The 13,858-nt window shown below is 41.0% G+C and overlaps 1 protein-coding gene across 1 annotated transcript in view; it reads right to left on the reverse strand.

The window, feature by feature from the left end:
- Positions 1 to 13,858, reverse strand: part of ARSG (arylsulfatase G) — a 588,957-nt gene that overhangs the window by 58,940 nt on the left and 516,159 nt on the right. The window lies entirely within an intron of this gene.

The following is a 13,858-nucleotide window of genomic DNA, read 5'->3' on the forward strand; positions in this document are numbered from 1 at the left end:
AAATACCCTGGTGCTGATGCTGATACAGCATCAGTCATTTTATTTATGAATATATATTAAAAATAAGCTAGGAGAAAGTAACACAGAAATCCTTACCTTAAGCAAGCACTTTGAGCGATAGACTGAGAAAAGGAATTAAAGACAGTTACATAATCAAAACAATGTCCATTTGGACTGATTTTTTTGTTAAAAAAAAGTTTACAACAGCTTGCTATTTTTTCATGTCTTCATTCCTTCAATTCCTCAGCCCAGCCAAAAAAGCCACAGTCTTTCACAACCACTTTGGTGTTCTTGTTTTCCAGAGTTTTCCCTCCTCCCATTTCCCCCCCTCAGGACAGCTGAACAGATTTCTTTGTTTTGAAGGTTTCATCAGTGTTCACCCAGCTGTATCTCTGAAAAGGAACCTAATTTATATTCCAGAGTTCAAGAGTTTGAGAGAGTCAAACAACTTCTTAATTTTTTTTTAACATTTTCAGTACCTGGCTGAAAAAGATGCATCTTTCTTTCTTCTTCTTTTTTAAATAAAGAGATCTGAAATATAGAACAGATATGTAGGCTACTAAATGGGGTGTGACCCTTTATTACCTTTGGAGGTTCAGCCCTACCCTTAGGCAGAGCAGTGTTTCTCACACGTGGCAACTGGGGAATTCAGGGAGTTGAAGTCCACACACCTTAAAGTTGCCAAGTGTGAGAAACACTGAGGTAGAGTGAACCATCTGCATAACCCAGCAGATGCTGAAGGGAAATTGGGGTCAGTGTCTTCTGGGCTTCCTCTTGAGCCATTCCAGTTTTCCAGTGTCCTTGTGGCAAGGATTCTTGCGTGGCGTTAGCCTGGTCCAACAGGCTGACTCCGCTGTTTATGTTCTCTTAATGTGTCACAATGGATAGAAATGATCAGTCAGGAAGAGACGTGACATTTGTGATACGCACTCCCGCTGGATTTGTGTATTTGCCAGCTTTTGATGAAACAAACAGTAAGGTGGATTTGGGCACAGCACTGAGAGAATGGAGGAAGCTCTGCATGTGCCATGCAATTTACTATAGACCACCAAAGTTGGCTGTTGCCTCAGGTCTGTATTATTGGCCAGCGTTGAAGAAAAAGTCAACTGCTCAGATTCTGTACATGATGTAGGCAAATATTGCAGTGTCTTTTGCTGTAATATTTTGAGCCAGCCTCACCGGTACACTGTGTTTATTTCAACAACTTGGAAATACTTTTGAAAAATACGACTTAAAATCAACAAGGCCCTCAAGAACATGGATTAGCTAATTGGTAATGTAGTTTGAAATTCTCTCACACATTGATGGGGAATAAAACTTTGTTCCAGTGATAATGAAAAACTCTTTTCTGTTCATTTGGGGGTTATTCTGCAGACAGAAATCTAACTGATCCCCAGACCATCCACAAACTCCAATGGATTCTCATTATTCTAAGGAGTTCCTCTTATTATCCTCTTTTTGCAGTGAGAGCCACATCCCCTCTCAATAACTTCCAGGATTAGATTTCTGACAAACCAATAGTTTTGTGTTTGCCTGTAGATTATTAAAATTACAATGGTAGAAGCACGTCATACTGGGCAGAGGCCTCCACAGTGTTCCTTCAAAAACCCACACAACCCTAGTAACTCCCTATTTATTTTTGTTTCATTGCAAAATATTTTACAAAAAAACCTGAAGAATTTGGGATGCAATCCTATGGTGTACCAACTATACTAGGAATAACTGCAAGTGCCACTACAATCAGCTTATGAGGAATAAGTTCATCCAGGACTGGGTAGTTGTCACAACAGAATAATGGGGTAGTTACACCAGTTCCTTGGACACATCCTAGAGACATTCATCCCTGGACTAAGGGAGGGACTTGAAATAATGCAAACTGAGGCTGGAAGAGTCTCATCCTCTCTGCCCCGTCTCCCTCTGCCCCATCTCCCAGGGCAGACAATGGCTTCTGGAGCACAGAGATAAACAGTATGCAGAATGGATAAAGGCAGGTAACCTGTTAGGGAGGGAGTTGTGGGAGGAGAAAAGAAGGATACCCCAGGAGATGGAGCAATAACAGTCCCTGGAGTTTCAGTCAGCGAGCTAGGATCACTCCATCTGTTTGGCCAGCCAACCCTAAGGAGTTCTATTTCTGGAGGAGGTTCTTACAATTTGATTTGACTAGGAAACTTATATGGCCACCATCTTACTTACCTAACTCTGTGCAGCTCACCGCAACAATAAAAACATACAACAAGCCATTCAAAAATACCAACATTCCCAAAACAGTGCCCAGCACTCTAAGGCAACACTCCTGGGCTCCAGCCTCCCACAGTCACAATGATCTCAAGATGGCAAATTGCTACTTTCCCCCCCACTCTGACATGCATTCCTGACACTTGATTCTGAAGGAATTGTCCCTGGAACCTCTGCCTCCTGCTGGGTCTGGGATTTATCCAGCTGAAGGAATAGGCAGGACTGCCCTTTTCCTCCAGAGCTGAAATAAAGGAGCAGTGGTCTGGATGACCCCCTCCAGATGGTGTGTCCAAGTGGGATTGCAGCAACAGGCCACAGTTGATCATTCCTTCCCACCTGGTAAGGATGGCAAGGCTTGAGGCTGAGGGCAGTCCCACAGGACTCAGTTACGCCAAAGCATTTTGAAGTTGGCTGTGTGCTCATCTTTGTTCCTGATTAAGGGCAAATCTGGAGCAAAAAATATTTCTTCACCCTGCTCTAGAGTGACAGGGGTAAAATGCTGCTTCCCTCGCCATTTTCAGTAGTATATGCAGTAGGTGAAAATTACAAGAAATCTTAGTTGTTTATACATGTATAGTGTGGAAGAAACACTGTGGTGAGGCAGGGGGTAAAATAACACTTGCTTGAACCCAGAGGCTAAGAATTCAGCACACATGGTTTATATGGCTGGGAAAATCAACCCAGGTAGTTTTTAACTGCACTGATGAAAAGAATTAAGATCAGTGTTGCTGATAAAATTAAACATGAAATCTACCAGTGAGCTCAGAGTTCAGGTGGTGACAGGTGGGGTGAGGAAAAATTCTTGTGCATGGGATGATGGCTCATTCTTGAGCTCCTGACAGGTCCAGTATTGCGTCTTCAAAATTGATATTTTTTTGTTTGGCTTGCCTTGATAATTGTTTAAATGTGTCTATCAGGATGGCTTTTTAAGGGTCTAGATGGATCTTTTTGTTCTTTGGATAATATCTGAATAAATAAATAATAGTAAAAAGATGAAACCAGGTTATTTTTTGTTAGTTTAGCTTGCAGATAGGAGTAAACTATAGTGAAAAAGGATAATGTTTGTTCGTTCATTGGGAGAAAAATTATGTTTGAAGGGGCTTTCCTATGTTTTTTAAGTGGGAGGAAAAATTTGTTTTAGAGGGGAATGTTGTATTGAGAATTGAGATGTTGTATAGAAATAATGTCTATGATAGTTTAATTTGGAGTAAGTGTTGATATTGATTTATGTATATTTTTGCTGTAGAAAGTCAGAAGTCACTTTGTAGTAGGTTTTTTTTTGTATTTTCACACCTTTTTAGTTTCCTTTCTCTTTTTTGTAGGTTTTTTGTTTCATGCCTTTTAGTTTTTATGTATATGTTGAAAAAATTTAGTAATGTTTTTTTAAAATTAAATATTTTATGTCTAAAAAATTGATATTTTTTTTTAGAAATTTATGCTGAGTTGGAATGTCTCTGACATTTCTTTTCAACTATGCAGTCACTAACAACCAGAAGTTCTTCCAGGATTTTCAAAACAAATTATGGAATAGGATTGGCCAGTGAACTGCAAAACCCCCGAAAACAACTACATTCTCACTTTTATAATGGCACCTGAATGAGTATTGCCTTGAATTTTTAAGAGAAGTTTAAATGCTCCGAAGTGTAATAAATGCCTGTTTTTACTGTCCATTGCTAACCATAATTCCTGCCCAGTCACTTAAAAAAAAAAAATCTGCCAGGATTTGGCCAAATGTTTTGCTCTAACAAGGCAATAGATTGGGTTCAGATTCAAAGCACAGCAATGGGGGAAAAGTAGAGTGATTTTATTAAATGGAACAGAATCACAAACATATACAGAGCAAAGGTCACCTTGTGTCCTTTCTGCCTGTTAGAAACCTGCAAAAACAACTAAGATTATGTTAACAGGCAGTGCCAGCCCATTGCAAATAGTCAGAGAAGCTGAAGTAGTAGCAGAATTTATCTTTCAAGAGTGGCTCAAACATTCACAGCAACAATGATTGGGAAAAAGTAATTGGGAAAAAGGCTATAAAAGTGTGGAAACATCATACTGTCAACAAATCTACTTATTACCAAGACCATGGTTTTCTCAGTTAGAACATATGACCATTAAAACTGGTCCATCAGAAAGGCTGATTGAAGGAAAATTGAATTGTGGTGATGGATAAAATCACAAGAGCAAACTATTCAATACCAGATGAAGTAAGACCAGGCTGCTCACTGGATGTACTAATATGAAACTACAGCTTACTTATTTTGGAGGCATTGTTGGAAGGCAAGAGTCACTGGAGGAGACCTTGATGCTTGGAGAAATCAAAGGCAATTGCAGGTAGTAAGAAAAAAGAGGCCAAGAGAAAACAAGGTCACTAGATACTATCACAGATGACACTAGCATGGGCATTCTAGGACTCAAGTTCTTGACCAAACATCCTGGCAAAATGATCACATCACAAAAAGCAGAAGCAATTGAGTAGCCGAATAGTAGCAAAAAAGTTGTTAGCCACCCAGAGTCACTGTGATAGGATGAGTGGCCATATAAATTGAATAAATAAAATAAAAATAAGTATGACCCTTGACCATGGAGAAAAAAAGGACAAATGTAGTTATGAGCTTTGGTTTGTTGTGCTTAGTCAGAAGTCACTCTCTGTAAAATTGTATTAATTTGGGGAAAATAGATTGAAGAAATAGGAAGTATGGGTAACTCCAGTAATACTTTATCCTTCAGACCAGGCAACATTGAAATAGGCTACTTTCTCATAAAGTTAAGTGTGCTTACTCTAATTTGAATGCCATCATTCAATGTAGCAAGCACAGAAGCAAACAGTATGAGGATGTCTTCAGAGTAGGCTAAGTCCAAGGTCCAGATGGTCAGACATCAGAGATTGTTCTAGCACAGGACCTTTCTTAATTTAAGACTTTAATGTTTCAGAGGCTGGTACCTGTACACATCAGGGAACAATAATACACGCAGGCTGTTCAGAAGTAAGGACTCAGTTCAAGTGCATGGCTTAGATTATTATTTATTTCTTTATTTCTCAAATTTTGTCACTACCTATCTCCTCCCAGAAGACGGACTCTGGGCAGTTTACAATATAACTAACAAATTAAAAACAGTAGCCATAAATAGTAAATAAAATAAAAAATACAATTACGAAATATAAATATAAAAAATAAAAATAAAATCCAGGTGGTAGTAAAAGATCTAATTCAGTTCATATGTGTGTGAGGAGCACTCTAAGGTGCCAGCCATCCCCAAGAATGACCACTCCCCTTCCCGCCCCAAGCAAGTTGGCAGAGCCAGGTCTTCAGGTTCTTCCAGAAGATCAGGAGTGATGGGGCTTGCCTCACCTCCAGGACCAGAATGTTCCAAAGGGCAGGTGCCACTGCAAAGAAGGCCTGCTTCCTGGACCCTGCCAAATGGAGTTCTCTTACTGTCAGGATGAAGGCTGAGTCCGAGGTGGAGGAGAGCGAGCCAACAGTAGAAAAAGCGGGAAAGGGTTTGGAAGGTGTGAAATTCAAACCCGAGATCGAGATGCCTATTGGAGACAGTCAGGGGGCAGGTTCACCCCCAGCTATCAGTGCACGTGAAAGGATGGAAAGGTGGGCAGAGCAAAGAGAGGCACGATTGGCTCCTGCCTGTAAAAGGCAGGAAAATTGAACAAATAAAAGGCGCCAAATGCCAGAGCAGGTTGCTGGAGACAACCATTCATGCAACCAGACTCTGATGCCTTCCACTGTTGTGAATTGCAACTCTGCACCAGATCTCACACCCAAGCCTGGTCTTGCTGCTGCGCCAGACCTTGCACCCAAGCCTTGCCTTTCTGCCACGCTGGATCTTGCACCTGAGCCTTGTCTTGCTGCCATGCCAAATCTTGCACCTGAGCCTTGCCTTGCTGCCATGCCAAATCTTGCACCTGAGCCTTGCCTTGCTGCCATGCCAGATCCTGATTCCAAGCTTCAACTTGCTGCCAAGTTGGACCTCTCCCACATGCACAGCCTTGCTGCAATGCCAGACCATGCACCCAAGACTTGCCTTACTGCTGTGCCAAACCTCACATCCGAGCCTTGTCTTGTTGCCACACCAGATCTTGTTTCCAAGCTTTGCCTTGCTGCCATGTCAGACCTTGATTTTAAGCCTTGCCTTGCCACTATGCTGGACCCTGATTTCAAGCCTTGCCCTGCCACCATGCTGGATTCTGATTTCAAGCCTTGCCTTGCTGGCTCGTCAGATCCTGATTTCAAGCCTTGTCTTGCTGCCGCACCAGACTCCACTCTGGGTCCTGCCTTGCCACCACATGGATCTGCCTCTCTGCTCCATGCCAGGCATAGCACAAAAAATACTTACCCGTGACTGAATCACATGCTTATGAATCACTTGCCTTCTGACTTACTGTGTACCTTATTATAATTAAAAGGTAGTTTAACCACCACTTCCTGTGTTGAGTCTTAGTTGGAACAGGACACTTACAGCCAGGGTCTGTAACATGCCGTCTCTGCATGATCAGGTGGGACGGGTCAATGTAATGGGGGTGAGGTGGTCCCTCAGGTAACTTGGACCCATGCCATTAAAAGGTGATAACGAACACCTTGAATTGGACCCGGAAGCAAACTGGTACCCAATGCAGCTCACGCAGCAGCGATGTTACATGTGCTCTTCTAGGGGCATTAAAAACAGCCTGCGTGGCTGTATTTTGGACCAGCTGAAGCTTCTGAATACTCTTCAAAGGTAGCCCCATGTAGAGCGCATCGCGGTAGTCAATATGGGAGATAACAAGGGCATGAGTGACTGTTCAAAGGGCCTCCCGATCCAGGAAAGGACATAATTGGTGCACCGCACGAAGCAGCACAAAGGCTTTCCTGGCCAGGGCTGCCACCTGTTCTTTGAGCAGGAGCCATGAGTCCAGGAGGACCCCCAGATTAGGCACTGGGTCTCTCCGGGGTAGTGCAACTGCATCCAGAACCAAAGATGACAAAGTCCCAAATATGGATGAGCCATCAACCCACAGCCACTGCGTCTTAGCAGGGTTCAGCTGAAGCCTGGTATTCTCCCATCCAGACCCCCACAGCCCCCAGGCACTGAGAGAGGGCAGTCACAGCATCACTTACTTCACCCGGGATGGAGATGTATAATTGGGTATCACCAGCATATTGATGATACCTCACCCCGTGGTGATGGATGATCTCATCCAGAGGTTTCATGTAGATGTTGAAAAGGAGTGGAGAGAGAACCGAACCCTGCAGCACCCCACAAATTTGAGGCCGAGGGTCAGATCTCTTGCTCCCTATCAACACTGATTGGGACCAGCCCTGGAGGAAGGAGGTGAACCAGCGCAGAACCATGCCACCCACCCCCAACTCCCTGAGCTACCCCAAAGGGATACCATGGTTGATGGTATTTATTTATTTATTTAATAAATGTGTATGGCCGCCCAGCTCACACCCAGTGACTATCACTGAGTTCTGTGAGGCTTACTGCTGAAGAGAGGTATATAGGTGAGAATGTGTGCAACCGGTAGTTAGAAAGAGAAACAATAATACTGTCCTAGGTCACAGGCTCACACTCCTGTTATTGGTGCCAGAATTCCCTGTGTATAGGATTTCAGAGATGGCTTCAAATCCAGAGAGGAAGCAAAATGAGGTCCCCGTCACCTTGCAGGATGAAACACATCCAGGAGGGCCAGTAACTGAATGGCAAGGGGCTTATTTCACTTCTCACAGATCTGAAGCTCTCTCTCACAATATCCTAGGCAGGAAGGACATTGCAGAACAAGAGCAGAGAGAGAGAGAGCTGGAAAGAAGTTCAACAGCCTTTAGAAGGACTCACATTCACATGCTCACTGTGGGACTAAACTAACTTGCCAGTTTCCAAGATTCTGTAATCTTATCTCTTTTTTCTCACATTAAGCATGGCTGATGAGACTTTATGAAAGCCTAACTTTCTCAGTTACAATTAGGGGCTAGACAATATGTTTATCTTTGTCATTATGCATAAAATAAAGGAGGGAAGGTAGTTCTCAGCCAAAAACAAAACTTTCAAGGTGTACCAATAGCTCTACTATCCAATAATGAAATACTGATCGTTGCTACTTCTACTGATTAAATTAGCAGGAATTGACTTAATTCAGGTACACTACATATAGGAATGCAAGATAAACTAAAGTGCTCTTCTGACACTTTGGTCATTCTTATAATAAAAATATCCGTAACAGATGACCTCAGGATGGTCATTAAAAACTCTAATAAGAAAAAATGTCCAATCTAGATGCATCACTAGTCTGGAAATGTCACTAGCATTTAGTGACAATCAGGCTAAAGATTAGGCTGTGCATACTTTGAAATTAATTTGGAATGTATGCTTTAGACCTTGCACAACCATGAACACTCAACTCTGTGCTATTCATTAAAGCACCCTGCCTTTTTGAGCCTGAAAAAATGCTGTATCTGACTAAGCATCACATTAATAAGTCAACTCTTTAAAGCAGCAGCATCCTTTTTCAGACTTGTGCAGCAGCCTGAAAATGATGGGCTGTTTTAAAACATTGCAGGGAGGTGCTGTTCCATGTAAGGCCCAGTTTCCAAAACATTTCCAAAAGACACACAGTGCTTTTAAAAACAGTTCAGCTGCTGTAGCATTACTTTGTAATGTTTCATTTCTGTGTCTATTCATTTGCCTTAAGTATAATCAAGAAATCTAGTCATCCTTAAGGCAAGTTATGAAATAAAGTTGACCAATTAAATACAGTGAATTGGTTACTGTAAAAGCATATCATTCACCTCAGAGTAAGGGGTATTCCTCAGAATGGACCACATAATAGTAGGGACTACATAATAGGGATAATAACATAAGGTACAAGCAGGGAATGATGAAACATCAGGTCAATAAGGAGTGAAGCCAGAAGTGTACAGCTGGGTTTACCTCAGCTATAAGGATAGAAGGCCCATATAGAGAGATTCAGTTTCCTAAAAGTTTCAGTTTCAGACCTCTAAAAGGGGGCCCTCCTAGTAATGGTAGTCTGCACACTGTTTATTCACCTCCTTGACCTGGTCCAATTGACTTCTGAAAACTGGGTGAAGGGCTGAACTTCTGAAATAAGCTCTGCAATGCAGATCTAGTCCTGTAATTCCTCTTGGCTAAAATCAGAAGTCTGCAGATTTATTCCTTCTGACTAAAATCACCACTAGGGAGACAGCTTTTGACTTACAATGGCATCTTGCACCTGGTTTTGCAAATCCTATAGGCTCTAAGCCACAAAACTTGAAAGGAGCTACAGAGAACAAAATATTTTGGCTGACATCTCCTGAGTACTGTCAATACACATTGTACTCAGTTTGCTGCTGTCCTCAAAAGAACCACACATAGTTCAACATTTTTACTTTTTTTGGCACAAGGACTCTGAATCATTGATTTATTTTTGAGTTAGCTAGACAGTCAAAAGAGAGAGAGGTTTCCACTAAGTAAACCTTCGGAGAAGATGGGAAGTTTGGGGCAGAGGAAACTATGTGGTTTTGTTTATATTATCAGCTCTTCTTAATTCTCCAGTCTTCATAAGTTTGAACAAGTGCTACATTCCCAGTGGTAGCTGAAATCAGAATTAATAGGAGAGGAGAAAAATAACCAGTTCCTAACCCTGACTGTGAGTGGTGAATCTAGGTCTGCAGTTCTGGGCTGCTTCTTAAGTACTTATTTAAATTAGTAGAGTATGCCTGTATAGTATATATTAATATATATTTAGTATATATTAAACAGGTATATACTATATATATTATACTATATATACAGTATATATTAAACAGATATATACTACATCGTATATATACAATATAGTATATATTAATAAATATAGTATATATTAAACAGGTGAAGAAATATTTCATATTTGTAGCTTTAACTCCATTATAAAATCAGGACTTCAGTTTCTAGTGTGCAATTTTTACTGCAAAGCATACCTCTGCAATTTTTAGAAAATAGGTGTAAGAGCCTGAATGTTAATTTGAAAGAAGCAACTTGGGCAGAGATATTTGATAAAGTAAGGTAAAAGCAACTGGGTATGCTCTTGAAATGCTGAGTGTTGATTGTTCTGAACCCACCCCTAGACGGGATATACATTGGCTAAGCTTCTTCAAATTTCACATCTATACTGTAGATTTGTGTCCAGAGATGCTGAAGATAAAACAAAAACAAAAAACCCTATCTGGTAGGTGAGAAAACATGTTATTTTTCCTTCAGTGTGCATGCAAGGAAGGTACCAGGTAATACCATCCAATTTGGGGTTTATGTCTTCACATGTCATAGTACTTTCAGACTTTATCTAGCATGGAAAAAGTTTTAGAGAGAGGCAGTGGGTCTTCCACTGGAATCTTGTAGACCAATGAAGTGGATATCCTAAAAGGAGGTGAAACAATATATATCCTAAGAGGAGAAGAAATAATAATACCACCTCCAAGACTGTTCCAACCTGAGTCAGTCGATTCAAAATGATCTTCCTTGGAGAAGCTGTTGGTGGTTCCCCTCTTTCTGGAAATGAGTAGAGTTGAGGCTAGAAAAATGCTTCTCTGTGATGGCTCCAATATTATGGAATAGCCCGTCCCCAGAAACCAGGTTAACTTTTTCAATGATAATTCCCCAGAAAGCAATTAAAACCAAGATTTTTTTGGAGGACCTTCAGGCCTTGATAGTTCAATGTCTCTAAGTGTTTGATACTGGTATTGATAATTTTGTGACATCTTTTATTTATTGACTGTTTCCATTGTTTAGTTATTTTATATAATTACTTTTTATTGCTTATATTATTTTCTTCTTTTTATGTTATGCTTTGATTCATACAATGGAGATTTTATATTTTATTTTTCTGTTGTTAGCTGCCAAGAACCTGGAAGAATTCAGCAGTATACAAATACAATAAATAAATAAATAAATGAATGAATGAATGAATGAATGAACAATAATCAATCTCCATCACCAATATAAATCTGACCCAGAAGTCTATGGGCACAGCAACCAAATCAGTATATACAGAAACTTATTTTAAAAGAAGGTGCAGTTTGTTAAGGGAGGAGCAGGTAAAGGTAAAGGTTTCCCTTGACATTAAGTCCAGTCGTGTCTGACTCTAGGGGGCGGTGCTCATCTCCATTTCAGAGCTGAAGAGCCGGCGTTTGTTCATAGACACTTCCATGGTCATGTGGCCGGCATGACTACACAGAACGCCATTACCTGCCCGCTGAAGCGGTACCTATTAATCTACTCACATTTGCATGTTTTTGAACTGCTAGGTTGGCAAGAGCTGGGACTAGCAACAGGAGCTCACCCTGTCACGCGGATTCGAACCGCCGACCTTCTGATCAGCAAGCTCGGCAGCTCAGCGGTTTAACCCTCAGCGCCACCGCGAGTGCACAGAAGATAAATCCACATTACGTGCATCTTCATCTTCTTAAAAGGCTCCAGGTTCACAGCAATGGCAATTGATTTGGGGAAGGAACTGCATCTAACAGGCAAAACATACAGGACAACCAGTTGGATCACAGGGTATGAGTTTGTCCTCAGAAGTAAAATCTTCCTAATAGGAGGTCAAGTAAAAAGAAGGAGCAGATGCATTTTCTCTTCAACTGACCCATCCCAAAAGCACAAAGATTCCCTTTCAAACTGTCATGTTCTCGTTCCAATGTTTATGGTTCTTCGTAACGTTTCACATGTCATTTCTGCATTTGCGTGCCTGCCTGGCCACACTGGTAAATTTCCTTTGTGCTGACTTGTGATCTTCTGGAATGTGTGTTTGGGTTATCTCTGCTGTTCAAGGTTACTTTCCCAGGCCGATTCTAACGGTTGCTAGCGTCTGGGGTGGGTGGTTGCTATGCTAGCCTGAGGGGAGGGTTCGCAACGGGAGCAAGGCTTTTTAAGTTTGTATTTGGCGCGCTTTTGCTCATTCTCAGCTTTCTTTGTACTTTGCATACTATTCAATCAATAAATTAGTTTTCTCTAGTAATTACTGATGAGACTCCTTTTATTGGAATAGGCAATCAGTACACAAACAAGAATACAAAATAGATTGAAATACTTTTTAAGTATTCTGTCAAGTTGCAGATAAATGTTGCAGTTACCTTTCGTGACACGCTGCTTGCGGGAACATTTTTAGAATCTGAGTATTCACAAGATCCCCTTGTTCTACTGCCTTTACTTTTATTTGCAGCAAATAATTTTTTCCAAGTCTGCTTTTCAGATAACTGAATTGAACCAAGGCACCTGCAAAAAGAAAGAAAGAATCAGCATACAATGTATGGCATCAAATTGTTATTAATACATTTTTCTAATATTCCAGATTGATCTTTTCTGTATGGTTCAGCCTTGAACAAGGAAGGAATACAGGAAGGGAGTTATAGATAGGCTGATACAGCAAGCCTCAGCCATATTAAGAGGACTTAGCAAGACAAGCCCCTTGGACCATGGAGGGATAGAAATGTGAAAAGCAAGCAAACAGACAAATAAAGTATCACTTTTCTGGTCCATGCCCCCACAGATGCTGATTTTGAAAGATACCAGACCACCGAGCCTGCAGGGCATTACCAGGTTCATGTAGAGAGGAGAAAGGACCAACTGTTCATATTTATAGGAAGAAGCACAAAAGGGACTTCTAATAAGTAGCATGGGATCTTGAAATGTGAAGCTCTGTAACTTGAACTGCCAGGCAACAACTGCAGCTGGAGAGAGGCTGGGAAAGGTGTCTTTAAGGTCATATCCCAAACTTTCCATTGCATTATCAAGTGCCTCAAACCATGAGTAATGGCATGTGGGAAAGACCCTGGAAGACTGGGCAAGTGCCTAGGGAATAGTCAGAAAAGAGACAGCATAGCCTGCAGCTGGAGAGTGGGCAGGGCAAGAGGCTCAGAAGAGACCCTCCCTAGTTTCTTGGGCTGTAAAGGAGATGGGGGGAGAATTGTACTTTCAGATTTGCAAGATCCTGTTAATGTAGCTTTACAATAGTAGAATTAGTTCATCTGGTTGTGTTTCCTGTCTCATTTACCTTGTAAGGCAGACACCATGTTTCATCTGACACTTGGAATCCTGCTTTATCTTGGTTATGTTTTTCCTTGCCCTTTCACTCCAATTCACATTTAAGAACTGTGTCTTGAAGTGCTCTGAATAAGACTGACAGCTTGCCTTGCAAATTCACAGGAAGCTCCTAGTTAATTGATGATTTGCTGAAAGCTGGCACGCTGGGACACACTCACGGTACTGAAACTAATAAGACCATTCTAAAAACCCCATTATTATACAGGAGTGAGAACTGAGTATGTCAAGAGGGACATAAAATAAGTTGAATGTAGTTTAAGAAGAAGTTGTAAAACAAGAAGAAATTGGAGGATCAATAAACAGATTGAATATATACTTTACTGCAGTTGGTGACTAATCACATATGACAAAGGAAAATAAACCAACATAAAAAACATATTTTTTTCCATAGTTATAAATCTGTAGAATTACAACAGTATTTTCCTGTGTTAAGCAATGGCAGCTGTAAGAAATTTTGCAACTCTTTTGGAGATGTTAAGGTTCTAGTACAATGACATTTTTTTTAAAAAGCTCATTGGAACAGGAGCAACTTCTAATAGCAAGTGGGGTCATAAGGGTG

The sequence above is a fragment of the Candoia aspera genome, chromosome 2, assembly GCF_035149785.1.
Source record: "Candoia aspera isolate rCanAsp1 chromosome 2, rCanAsp1.hap2, whole genome shotgun sequence".
Classification (NCBI taxonomy): Eukaryota; Metazoa; Chordata; class Lepidosauria; order Squamata; family Boidae; genus Candoia; species Candoia aspera.